Genomic DNA, 14,524 nt, shown 5'->3' on the forward strand with positions numbered 1-14,524 from the left:
ACACAACTGTACCATGCACTTATATACTTAAGCACAGTTGTTCGCACAGATAATTTTAGGATCTCTATCTGCTTTGAAATGCCTAAAAGTGACTTTCCTGACCTTCAATTCTTTGCTGAGCTCCTCAGACTTTCCCACTGTATTAGTGGTGGCTGAGTGATTAGTGTATCAAACGGCCCCAACTTAAATTGGCTCAGAGAAGTCACCAGCTGTAGTTAATGGTAATCATTCATGAGGAGTTAAGAGGCCACGGTACTAAGAAAGTAAGATTAACACAACTTTCTACATGACCAGAACAGATAATTCAAGTTGTTTTGTGTATGTATATTTTTGACTGAGCAGATGTAAAATTTTCAGAGGGCCTATAATGAATCTATGATAGAGCCAAAACCAATTATTTTGTTTGTGACAAAGACACCATGTACTTCATTGATTCCATTATAGAAAATTGTAATGTAAAAATGTAGAAGTCACTGGAAACTCAAGACTGGTATGACATGCACGGTCTTATAAGCGTGTGTAAATGTTTGTTCATCACTGTAGGTACATTTTGCAATTCATACCTTTAAAGAAGAAAAAGATTTTAATGTTGTTTTTGCATATCCCACTTGGGGTCAGCCCTGGTACACCACTGGAGCAGGAAGGGCTAAGGACTCAAGGGCCCAACAATGACAGCATTGGGGTTCTGATCAGTTGCCCAGAAACTTAGCCCTGCCCTTGTACCCCTTCCATAAGAAAGATTATTCTTAAAATAAGGCATCTTATTCTGCTGTCTGTCTGTATTTAACTCTGAATGTTTCTTCCATTACTGAATATATAAGAAGATAATACTGTGCTTGCATAAAAAGTTCCACTGAAGTTGAAATATAGCATGTACTGCAGTGTAGAAAAATGCTTATTGAAGCATCAGTGTTAGATCACAATGACATTTTATACACAAAACATAAAAAAGAAGACGAATGAGATCACTGGCAGTAAAATATCCAAATTTAAATAAAGTCTTAAAGTATTACAATTAAATTTCTCCAGTAAACTGATAGACAGTATAATTCCCTAAACTGTTTCACAAGCAATAACACCTATCATTCATAGAAATTTGGGATTTTTAATTCCTCCATAAATTTTTCCTGAAATTATGCAGAAAGGATGTTACATACATAAATCATGCAATTTTTCAGAAAGTGTTCCATTTTACCAATACTCACTACTGTGTAATGGCATAATAAGATAAGATAAGATAAGATAAGATAAGATAAGATAAGATAAGATAAGATAAGATAAGATAAGATAAGATAAGATAAGATAAGATAAGATAAGATAAGATAAGATATTATTTTAATTTAATTAAGGGAAAATTTGCAGTGTTTTAGCAAGCAAAAGCAAAAACAAACAAACAAAAAACAATAAATATACATAAATAAAATTAATACTGTAGAGATGTTTCTGTATATAGAATTTAGATACTGCACAGATTCTTTTGTATGTGGAAAATATTATTCATACATTAAATAATATATAATATTATATTTAAATATTATTTTATATAATTTCTGGAAAAATTCTTGGTATATTCCCATAAAATTCCTGGAAATTTCACAAAGAATTTCTGGAAAATTGCCAGAGAATTCTAGAAAAATTGCCATAAAATTACCACAAAATTCCTGAATAAATTGCTATTAAATTCCCCGAGAATTACTGAAAAATTCCCATAAAACTACCATAAAAGTACAATAAAATTCCTTAAAAATTCCCATTAAATTTCTGGAAAATTCACACAAAATTTTGATTAAAAAGTCCTATACAATCCCAAGAAAATTCCAGAAAAATTCACATAAAATTTCAGGAAAATCATCATATGATTTCCATAAAATTTCAGAAAAATTCCCAATGATTTCTATAAAATTCCAGGAAAGTTCTCACAAAATTCTCATAAAATTTCAGGAAAGTTATCATTGAATTTCCAGAAAATCCCCATTCAACTTCTGCAAAATTTCAGGAAAATTCCCCTATGATTTCTATAAAATTCTTGGAAAATTCCCATAAAATTTCCATAGAATTCATATATATACCAGTGCAATTACAAGGTTATAGTGCTAACTTCTGCGTGTGTAGCTTACTTGGTCACTTGTAAGAGTTTCAGTTACTGTTATTCATTTTACTGTATACAGCTTTTCAATTTTACTATATATATATATATATATATATATATATATATATATATATATATATATATATATACAATGGCAATAAAGATATATTGATATATTGAAAATAACTTTTATTTTAATTGAAATTAATTATTTTATGAACACTGTTATGAAATAAATTGACGATGTTTATTTTCTCATTTCACTGCGGCTAATAATAATACAAATCATTGTAATTCAATTCTCACGCACAGGCGCGATCCCGGCTATGAGGGAGGGGAGGGGAGGGGAGGGGTCGAGGGGGGTAACGTGTCGGGAGCGCGCTCCACCGTGGTGACGTCACGGGAGCGCCCGAGCAGAGCGGTGGGGAAGCCACTAGTGGAAGAAGCTGGAAGAGACGGAAAACACGGAGACGGACACAAGACACGGACAGGAGACGGAGACACAGCCCCGAACACAGCGCCTCGTCCCGGCTGACCATCTGCAGCCTTCCCCGGAGCTCGGACATTAGCCGGAGACGATATGTGAACGCTCGGTTTTTTTTGGGTTTTTTTTAGCTTTTTTTGTGTGTTGTTGTTCCTCCACAGACCTTATTTCACAACCGAGGGCAGCCGCAGTGAGTATCGGAACTTAGCAGGCAGTCTGAGTGTGTGTTTTAATACACAACCCCTACATGTGTGTGTGCGTGTGCGCGTGTGTTCATGTTGTCCACTTGTCGGCCAGCCTCACATGTGTGTGTGTTGCAGCCACGTTTGGGGAATAACAGGAACGTCGGCGAAAACATAATTAAAATTTGATGGCCGCTCTGAGGCGCAGCAGTTTGGGGTCAGCGGTGATGAGACGTACAGTAGAGGTCTGTCAGTGTGAGCAGGGCTTTTATTTCTTATTCTTGGTGCTCAACAAACCAATTGTAGCTGCACAGCCCGAGGCTTTCCCCTGGAATAACAGGCTAATAACAGTAACCTCCAAATGCGATTATCAATCTGCTCACTGTGTTGCAGATGAAGCTGCTGACAGCCTTGTGTAACTCCTCAAATCATTTTCTGCCACCACATTCCTGTAATATTGTACTTTATCTCCTGTGGCATCACTAATATCCTTCCTCCAGGGAGTGTCTGTGGTAGTGAAAATGAAGTTACATCTCTTGCCATCGTTTTTTTTTCCTCCCATGGAGACTTTTAGTTGTGTTGTAATAAGTTCTTCTTCAGTCTGACAGATTGGAATTGAGCGCAGATCAAACAGCAAGAGCAAGAAACTTGTTAAAAAAAAGACTGATAACAACGTATTGGCAAATTAACCAGAGCACATGAATCTGATGTGATGATGAAGGGCATGGGAAGGTGGAGAGATGTTACTTTGCACCACCCCTCCTCTGGGTTAGGAACTGCTTCCTTCCACTGAGATAATTGTAAACACTGGAGTTTGTTTTAAAAAATGTCCAGGCTCTGAACAAGTCAGTCTGCCATTGTTTTATTCAGCAGGTTTTTAGAATTAATCTTAATATTAGGTTTATTCTCAAAACTCTGTCCATTTTTCATTGCTTTTGAACCCTTATGTGCAGCGAAAGAGCTCACTCTGCTGTCTAAATCACATGCAAAAACCAGTTTTGCTTAAGGGCTTCAGGGCTTTCCAGAGATAGCAGTCCCGTAAAACCATTTCTTAGAAATCATTTTTGTCATAAGACCATCTTTTTTGCTATTTATCCATTGAAGTTATCCATTTAGATTACTTTATATAGGGATTGACTGATATGAATTTCCCAGGGCCGATACCGATTCAGATTGTCTGTGCTCGAGAAAGGCTGATAACTGATATGTGGAGCCGATATACATTAAATGTAATGTTTTAACCGTATGTAATAGCAGAGAAGCTGTCATTCATAAGTAGACTTCTTCATTAATAACCGTGACTACAACTGAATATGTAAAATAGAAATAGGGGTGATTAAATTAGGACTGCCTCGACAGAGATTGATCATTTTGTCTCCTGTTCTTGTTTTCTTAAAATTTCACTATTCTGTCACTTTTATTGTTCACTAAGGTCCACATCTTAAAGCTTTATTAATTATTGTCTTCTAGATTCTGTTTCAGGGTAATTTGTAGCTGTCTTCTAATTTAACCAGTAACCGTTAGCGTGGCCTTAGCCGCTATGGGAGTAGCTGATTTCCTGGTTTGTGGCAATGACTTGTGTTTTTTACTCCGCCAAGGAACGCGGCAGAGTTATGGGAGGATCAGCGTTGGCTTATCCATCTGTCTGTTTGTCTGTTAGTAACATTACTCAAAAACGGACTAACGGATTTGGATGAATTTTTCAGGGAAGGTCAGAAATGACACAAGGACCAAGTGATTAGATTTTGGCAGTGATGCGGCTTATAGTCTGGATCCACGGATTTGTTTAACATTTCTGTATCATTGCGAGATAGCGGCACAATGTCACTGTAACTATTAGGGCTGGACCCAGAATATCCGAATATCTGGATATTTATTTTGAGATCTGAATATTCGATACCCCCCCACGCCCGGACGATGTGGGTACATCTATGTTAAATGGCCACATTCTATTTCTGATCATCAATAACTAATAAACAAATGCTGCATTTCTTAAAAAAGTGCTGCATTTCTGACAATGCCATTTGGGGGAATGAACAACCTTGGCGAAGTACTGCATTCTCTGAGTGCTTTTGTAGTTGTTTTGTTTATGCGTTTTCTGCTTGATTTTGGCGACGACAGAGTCCTGATACATAAAGTGGGGTATTTAATTAATCAGTAATCAGCCAATAAAAAGAAAGATAATAAGAAAAAAAGCCAAATATGTGCCACAATAATTGGGCAGACCAATAATCGGTTTATCCATAGTTTCAAAGGATGCCTGCTTCACCTGCTCCACTCACTTTCTTCTCTACTAACCTGTGTTTTGACTACATAAACACATTCCTCTTTGCAGGATGAGCCTCTTACTTTCCCTTCCTTTAACTACTACACCCTCCTGAATTGGTTTTGTGCCTCCCTGCCTTTGTGTTAATTGTCTTGACCTCACATTTTCCGTATTGTGGCAGCAGCCAGCTTTCTGGTCATTGCTGTGTTTGTGCACATGCATGTGTGTGTTGAGTTACAGTGCGTGCGCGAGCTCCTGATTGTATGCGCATTTTGTTTGCCCAGCCTGCACCTTGGCTTAATTTCCTGTGGTACACAATAGACTGGAGCTGATGGTATCTGTCCCATATCAGTGTTGTGCTTTTCCACTGTCTGAACCATATTATATGTTATCAGCGATGGGAACTGGTGGCACACACTGAAACTGCAAAGCCAAAATCTGTATCTTACCCAGACATCTTCAGCCTAACACATTTTTCACTGTCACAGACTACTAATATTTTTCCCCCCTAAGTGTAATTGGGCTGTTCATTTAATTAAAACCATTCCAATATCCTGTGTGCAGGGTCAGCTGATTTTTCTTTCATCGTCTTAAAAAGGCCAAACCACAAATCAAGTTTTACAAGCCAGAAAAACCTGTTATTTTAAGAGATTTTTTCTTTCTAATTCCTCCATAAATTTCTACTCAAGTCATGCAGAAATGATTTGAAATGCGTTTCAGTTCAGTTAAAAATGCACAAATCAGCTCCAAGCAGTCATTTCGATGTGTCATCAATATCACGTCCTGACATGGAGACAGTATCTTACGTCTGTGCGTGGAATGAGGCCAAATCATTGGTATTGCTGTGTTTAACAGCAAACAGCAGTATTGCATGAGCTCTGCACTGCACGGTCATGCTAAATGAATCCCAGTAAGCCCAAACACATTGTGACGTAGTGAGAAACTGCACTTGGAGAGACCTGAGGCTGCTCAAAGTGAAATTTTGGACTAAAGTGAAAGATGAAAGTAAAAATCTTTCACCTTTACTCACATTTGTAAACTCAGGAATAAAAGCTTTTCATGACATCTTCAAAACACTTCGCCTCTTCCTTTTATAATGCGTGTTGAAGCAAAAAAAAAAGACTCACCCGAGTTAAAATATCTGTTGGTTTTGAACCACTCTGACTGTATGCATGAATAGAGTCTAAACAGAAAGAAGCCCCCTTCATGTTTCTAGTTAAAGCCTCCAAAAACCTGGAGGTGATACAGAAACAGAACAGTAGGCCTTAAGATTAAAGGTATTTATTCACATTAAAATGTCAAATTACTGATGTGTTATTTGAAATGCTGCAAGACCTGACTGACAGCAGTGATGTAGCACTGGACAGTGTGTGTTTAGGCTGCTAGAACCACCTTCTGATGCATATTTTGGGCAGACATGATGAAAAATATATAACTTAAGCAATTATGCAGGGATTTCCCCGGCTTTCTGTGGGCGCTGCGTGTGCACGGTGTGCGTGAGCATTTTCAGACTGTCTTCTTGAGCTCATCATCTGTGACTGGCGATTTCCTCCTCGCTCATCATGAATTTATTTCCTGCTCAACGGTAAAATGCGTCGCAGGAGCTTTTACAATCTCCTGCAGATTAAACTGGGATGACCAAACATTTTGTCGCTGATTAACTCTCAGTGACTCACTATGAACACGCTGAATTTGGGCCAAAACCTTTTCCTTCCTCTCCAGAGAATTGGAGAACTCTCAACTGTTCATTTTTCTTAGGTGTTGCTTGAAACTGGTGCTGCACAGAGTCTTATAATAGAAGGGAGAGCCTTTGCTGTTAGCATAATTCAGGATTGGTAGTGGTGTCTGGATTGGGTAGGATGTTAAACCACTTTCGGCAGTTTTGCACAAACAGCATGATTAAAGCTAAAATTAATGCGTCTTTACTGCCTTCACATTTCATTTTGGTACTAAATGTGCCTTATGTCAGCTTTGATGTCAGCTAATTCCTTATAAATTCATATTAGATTGTTACTTTAGAGTGTTTTTTGCCACAAAAGATGCTGAAAATTTAAATTACATCATGCTTTTTTTTTTGCAGAAAAGCATATCAGGCACGTTGTGAAATGTAGGTCAAAGGATAAACAAGAAGCAAGGAAATTCCCATCTCTGCTGAGTGCATACATGTGATTAAAAGTTACTCTTACGCTTTGCTATATGTAGGATTAAGTAGCTTGATAAATATGCCTTGCTGCTAACGCTCTGCAGTTGCTTTTTTTCAGAATTTTTACTCCTTTTTTTATTCTGATGGCATGTCAGTTGCACATCTGAACGAGTCTCTTTTCTGTAAAAGCTATATTGGCAATGCAACTATAGTAATATTTCCTTGTCATTTTCAGCAAGGTACAAGTCTGACCCGCCATTATATTAACAGATAAGCACACACAAGTGACTTACTTTGAGTTGTGTGAAGCGATTTGAAGCAGTTTCTTCCACATTTCACAGTCTCTTTGGTCCAAGAACAGCACAGAGAATGCAAAACACAGTGGTTGCCGGCCAAAAATTGTAAAACACCTTTCACATTCACTTTACTGTAAAATTTCACATCTAATACAAACCAAAATGTCCCTAAAAATACTACTCCACTGTGATGAAGACAGAGGAACATGTCGGATTAAATAAAATCTCCAATAATAAATGTAATTTGCGTTTAGATGTTCATTGTGTGGCTTTCAGCTGTTTGTAAAGCCTTTTCTTTGATTTGATTAAATACAAGCAACCTCAGACAAAAGCAGGATCTGTATCTCAAAAGATAGCTGTGCGCATTTATGCAACAACAGCACTAACTTCATTAATTATCTAACAGTAGGTCACACCGTGTACTTTTCTCCACATTGGACAGGTGAGCTATCTCACAGAGTCACAGCATTTTTTACTCGGATGATTTTGTCTTTTTTTTAGCACATTTTTGTAGTTATACATCTCTTAATGTACTCTCCAATCTCACATGTATGAAATATATTATTACTGGTGTCCCAAAGCTCTCTTTCTGTCATTGTTGTGGGTGTATTTGCATGAAGCTCTAAGGAACTTGAGAAGGGCTGTAGTCTTGCTGTTGTCTAACTGTGTAGTTGAGGCTGAGATAGTTCCTCCTCTCACTGTTGCTCTTTTTAGACAAGAGCAATCTGATTTTCTGAGAGGTAACGTTGGTGTCGTGGCATATAAAGCAGCAGCGAAGTTTAAAAAAGCTCAACATGGTGAACGGCAGGTCATCCCCTTAAATCTTCACACAGATTACGTTCAGAATGAGTTCGACTCTCCCCTTCAGCACGACTGTCGACATGACTCTCAGTGAAATGTGTAACTCCACACACAACCAGTGAGTCCTTTCCAGCCACATCAAATCACAAACCAGCCTAACAGGAACAGAGAGTAACGGAGAATAGTCATATTCACAGTGAAAATAATGCGTTTTCATGAACCCCCCCTTCCAATTCCCGGGCGAGAGACGGACTTTGTCAAATTCGGCTCCCATGCTGAAACACCAGCCGACTAAGTATAGGTTGAGCGGTGTGTGTGTCACATTGTGCGGTGTGACAGACGGATGTGTGGTTGTCACATAAATAGAACATGCTGAACACCTTCAGGAATGCTGATGGTGAAAGAGGGAGGCAGTGAAAGCATCAGGGAGACAAGTGAGAGTCAGAGAGGGAAAGTAGGGATTAGAGGGAGGCGTGTGATGAGGAAAAAGACAATGAGACACACATGTGCAGTGTTTTTCACCGCCCATCTTTTTTTATTTTAGATCACTAAAAACCATCTTTCACCTTACTACACCTACCATCATGGTCCCTGACAGATCCTGTGACTACCTATACTATATGTGATTTACTTCTACTGACAATTATGATAATTATTACCCAGCTCTACTCTTTAGATTTATTACTGTTGTCACTTGTAGCACAGTTTCCATCTGCAGCAGGCAGCTATTTAAGGCAAGAAATCTCTAAAATCTCCACTGTGAGTCACTTTACCTTCACCAAAAGTGGGGGAACAAAGCCAAGTAGTCAGATATTTCTATTAGGAGTCTTCTAAAAGAGCGAGAAAACCTTGGTAGTGTGCATAAATCAGGACTGAGTAGTATTGTCTGAATATGGTAGGAGGTTTGACCACAATTAAAGTAGGAATTTATTTAGCTTACAAGCACGTTGCATGCACATTTACTGCCTACTACTTGTCATTGTGGTACTAAACGCCTGCACATATGATATTTTGGATGTATCTACCTCACATAACAGACTTTCAGTTTTGTTGTTTTTGTTTCTCTCTCAGCTCATTTCCAATTAATTTATATTAGATTGTCGTTTTACGGGCTGCCCAGTGGTGCGGTGGTTAGTGCTGTTGCCTTGCAGCTAGAAGATCCCTGGTTCACAACCTGGCCTGAGTCTGGAATTTTTCTTCATGGAGTTTGCATGTTCTCCCTATGCATGTGTTGGTTTTCTCTGGGTACTTCAGCTTCCTCCCACAGTCCAAAAACATGATGAGGTTAATTGATAATTAACCTCAGCTTCAGACCTGTCCCCTGCCATAGCCCTAAATCAGCTGGGATAGGCTACAGCACCCCACAACCTGAATGACGATTAAGCGGTGTATAGATGATGGATGGATTGTTACTTTGAAATGATTCTTGCCAGAGAAGATGCTAAAAAATCACAAATATCATGAACTTAGGTAAAAATAGAAAATACATCATGTTTTTAATGCAGAAAAGAATATCAGGCACTGCTGTGAGCATCAGGAAGACAAATGAGAGACAGAGAGAGAAAGAAGGGATTAGAGAGAGGCGTGTGATGAGGAAAAAGACAATGAGACATACAGGTGCGGAGTTTTTTTTCACCAACACCGTTCGTCTCTTATTGTAGATCACTGAAAACCATCTTTCACCTTCTGTTTAATACTAAACCTTCCATCATGGTCCCTGATAGATTCCATGACTACTTATACTATACGTGATTTACTTCTACTGACAATTATGATAATTTTCACCCAGCTCTACTCTTTAGATTTTTTGCTGTTGTGTCACTCGTCGCATAGTTTCCATCTGCAGCAGGCAGCTATTTAAAGCAAGAAATCACTAAAAGCTCCACTGTGAGTCACTTTCCCGTCAACAAAAGTGGGGAACAGACAATGTTAAGCAACTAGCTAATGAACTACTGTAGCAGTTAGCAGCCAGGTAGCCAGATATTTCTGTCCAGAGCTAGTGTAGACTAAAAACAGATGTGAAATGAGAGTGAACATTGGCTGCAAATTCATTAGATGGAAGGTACGGCTTCAAATGAATGCTGTTATTGCTCTGTAGCTCTCAATTGCAGATCGTTTTGAAGTCATTTTAGCATACTCAAAGTATCTTTACTGTTAATCTTAGGTGAAATCAAGCAATATTGGAATGTTGGGGTCGATGCAGATATCAATCTTTAGAGAGTAAAAAATTCCAGTATCAATATGTTGGCCAAGATTTTTCATATATACAAACATATATGTTAGTGATATTTATAACGGAAGATGATGGGATCACTGTTTATTAATTATCCAGCAGTGCATTTGACAAACTAGCTAGCAACTTACTGTAAAGACACCGCTTGACTCTGCACCACTGTCTGCTCAGCCATGATATACTCTGCTACATGTGCTGCAGATAGTGCTGAGAGGATAGTAAACAATGGAGTCAGAGTGCACTGTGTTCGACATAATATGATGATGCTGGTTTTAAAATACCCCAAGCATTTTTGTCTGCATTATGTTCTGTACAAAAACTAAATATTGAACCACATCAGACAACATATACACCAATACCTATCTATCTGTGACAAGCCAATATCAGCTGACAACATCTGCAAACCAATATATCCATTGCGCTCTAATCTGTAGCCATATTGGAAGATGACTAGGTGTTTGTCTGTTCTCTTCTGTACCGCACATACTGGATACCTACCCGACTACAAGCGCTTGACATTGAACCATAAAGACTTAGCTGGTAGCCTTGTTTGATATTTTAGATCTTTATGAGGCCTTAAACAGTGTTGTTCATGTGGAGGAAAGATGAGACACGTAGCATGGCTGTTAGAAACCCTGCAGGGAGGCGGAGGATGAAACGCAGAACATTGTGTGTGCTGGTCTTTCCTGTAGAGTGTTTTGTAGACTTAGAGGGAGATGAGGTTATTTTGGGTCTTGGGTTCAGTCTTGAGCCTGTTTCAGAATCAGTTCCAGACGATATTGTAGTTTTAGTAGAACATAGTGTTACTGAATATTTTTTGCAGCAGTGAAGTTAGTCCGATGTTGATCTGATTACAGTTGTACCATTAGCTGATTATTAATTGATCGAGGTATTTGGCTGAAAACAATCAACAACAACTTTTAGAACTGCTGTATTTCTTTGCAAAATGGCAAAAAATTACTCAGTTTAATTGATAGTGAAAATAAACATTAATGGTAGCTTCAGAGACCGTAACTGCCTGATACATCCATGTGTAATTGCACATCAGATAACACTGCACAAAACGCATGAACTTCAAAATCTCAACTCAAGGCCCACTTAGCTAGATTTGCTTTGAAGTGCAGAAAACTCCATCTGCCAATGAGAGAGTGGCTTGAATGCTGATTTAAAAGCTTGTAATTAGACCTCAGGTGAAGATTTACTGTCTCCAAGGTCAACAGTGAACTTTTGTGAACTTTCAGTGCAACGGTGTTTAACAGATGTTCCTTATGGCAACGCCACACTGTTTTTTTACATTTGTGTGAAGAGGGATGGTGGTGAGCCTGTTGACAGATGGCTCTTGGACGGTCATATGTTCGTACTCGCTGCATCTCATGATGCCAGCTGCATCATAGGTATGTGTTCGCAGTGGTTTTTTGTTTTCGTACTTTGTTTCTTTTTAGAAATCTTTCTTGGAAATCAAAGTCACGGCGTAATTAAAATATCACCCAGCCCCCTGGCCCTGTCAGAATTTAAAACCACTACAGATAAATAGTCAACCTGTGTGACACACTGGTGATTTGTTCATGTGACTGTTAGACTTGAACTTTAGAAAACACAACACAGTCTCTGTTGTGGTTTCCATGAGGTCATCAAGCCAATAAAAATAAAAAATAGTCTGTGTGTTTATTCACCATGTGACAGATTGGTGATTATCCAGTGAGTGCCCTGCCTCTTGTCCAATATATTTAGTGTAAGTTCTTTACTCCACAACCACTCCCTACACAATGTATGCAACCTGCGGCAATCATGCTTAAAAAAGAGCTTTTTGTGTGTTCAATAAATGCATAAATGAAGCATGAAGAAGACAGACATTCTGTTACATGTGTGTTATAGTGAGAATTGGGACATATACATTATCTACAGGTCAGCTGGTCTGGAGGGGAGGAGCAGGGAAGCCCTCACAAATGAAGCATTTAAGTGCGTGTTTTAAATGCAATGATCACTCACAGCTACTGAGCTGATGTGCATGTATGTTCTTCCATCTGTGAATGTGTTGTCTGTTTCGGATTGATGTATCTATCTGTGTAGGTCTGCACATGTGCTCAGCTATTCCATACATTTGTGTAAGTTCATAATACTGTATGTAAGTGTGCTAGAGGCAGGGTCCTGGCCTGTTTCTATCCAGGTGTGTGTTTCAGGCCCAAAGGGAGATGGAGCAGATGGTCTCTGTTTACATTTCACAGTGTGTGAGTGTGTGTGGCTGTAACTGACTGGCTGTCAGTAACATCTTGCTGGCCAAAGATCTGCGATGAACAGAACAATACGGCTGTAAAAATCGAGGGTTGGATGCAGGGAAGTTCAGAGTGGTCGACTGAGGCGCTGCACGGTTAAAGCTGGAGTAGGTAGAAATTTGGAAAAGTCAATAAACGACTACATTTATTAATATGTGCCAAATTTAGAAAATACAGCTCTCCTCCTGAAGCTCTCCCTTCTTACTTGATCAACACAAGCATATAAATGCTCCTCATATGCGCTCACACAGCTTGAGTTAGCCACGAGCATCAACGTGAAATTCATTTAGCCCCATTTGTGAGCCTTTGGCTACAGTTAGCAGAATGCTAAACATTTAGCAGCATTCAGCATAGCCACTCCATCAGCTTGCATGGTACATCTACCTACAAAGCCTAACCAACCACCATCATACATAAATATGACAGGAAAATGAAATTAGCAGCTTAGCTATCCAGGAGTCCGTTATTTGAGGGTTGTTTCACATGATAGGCAGTTATCAGTGCTGGAATCGCAACTTTTCTTGCAGACTGAATCAGACTTTTCACTGTGTACTTTCTGAAAGGACATACACTACCATTCAAAAGTTTGGGCACAAAGTTAAGGGCATTTCTAAGTGGCCCCAAACTTTTGAACTGTCGTATACATACACATCTGCATTTGTGGAACAGCTGATAGTAAAACCCATTCTCTTTGAAAGGTTCTGTGACTTGCCAAAGTCTTCTGTCACAGACAAGATTTTCTAAAGGCTTAAAACAGAGCCAAGAAGAGGTGCAGAAGTGTAGTTTCCTCTCAGACCACTTGACTTACAATATGCTGAAAGGTGATTATGGAATCTTTGCTTAATGTTGTCAAAAAATACGAGATATTTTGTCAGATATTAAACAAATTTTCAAATTGAAGGAACTGTTCCTATCGCTGTTCAATGTTTATGTGTGCATTTAGCATTTGTTGGTAATTCCACTGAACTGGTTTTCGAAAGTAAGGCTTGTGTTTCCACGTCCATGAGTATGCAAGGATGCAGGAGATGCACATTTCATCATCAGAGGGTTTTCACAAGACACTGCACAGACGTCCATGCAATCTTCGGTTATTTTTTTTGGACTACGTGGATTGTCCACAAAGACACAACGCTGCATATATGGAACTCCAAAAAGACTAGAAAGCAGCGTAATAAAGTCAAAGGAAAGTAATCAGGCCTGAAATGCAACTGTATGAGGTGCTAATTTACGAATCTTACAAAGTGTAATTTTAAGCTCAAAACCAAGTACAAGAAGGTTACTTTTTCTGTATTTCTCTTAAGACAAACTATGTGTTATAGTGAAAAAGCAAATCACTCACAGAAGGCTTCATTCTTCTGTGTGCTGACAATTTCTGAAGCTGATCAGTTCAGGTTAGTAAGAGGAGAGTGTGGATCAGATGGCCAGTGTGTGTGTATTTTTGTGTCTTTGTGTCGAACGGGTCATGTGTCCACTGACCCGAAGATGACATCACGGTCTCCAAGGATACCAGATGACTAAATGATGACGATTTTTTTATCAAATTTACCCAAAATTTCTTAATACCAAGTTCCATCAGAGTCTGAATCTTATCCACGTTTCAAATGCTGCACTGTTGTTCATGCAAACAGATTTAAACTCAGTTCTTCAGCCCTGGGAGGTTTAAACATTTACTACTTAGAGTCTTAGAGCAACCTCTGAGGCATTTATCCTAAAGATGTGTGAGCCCATGATCATAAATAATGTGCAAAAGGCAAGAA

General features: G+C 38.8%; 1 protein-coding gene across 11 annotated transcripts in view; it reads left to right on the forward strand.

The window, feature by feature from the left end:
* Positions 1-2,494: 2,494 nt before the first annotated feature.
* The window catches only part of LOC111575146 (ELKS/Rab6-interacting/CAST family member 1-like), a 196,946-nt gene continuing 184,916 nt past the window's right edge, over positions 2,495-14,524 (forward strand). For 8 of the 11 annotated variants that reach the window (XR_008600185.1, XR_008600186.1, XM_055006387.1 and 5 more), the window contains exon 1: positions 2,496-2,763. The gene's annotated coding sequence lies outside the window, so the exon portion shown is untranslated. Of the gene's footprint in view, positions 2,764-14,524 lie in introns of all 11 variants that reach the window. The other 3 variants (XM_055006392.1, XM_055006394.1, XR_008600184.1) reach the window with 2 other exon arrangements.

Source organism: Amphiprion ocellaris, chromosome 21, assembly GCF_022539595.1.
Source record: "Amphiprion ocellaris isolate individual 3 ecotype Okinawa chromosome 21, ASM2253959v1, whole genome shotgun sequence".
NCBI lineage: Eukaryota > Metazoa > Chordata > Actinopteri > Pomacentridae > Amphiprion > Amphiprion ocellaris.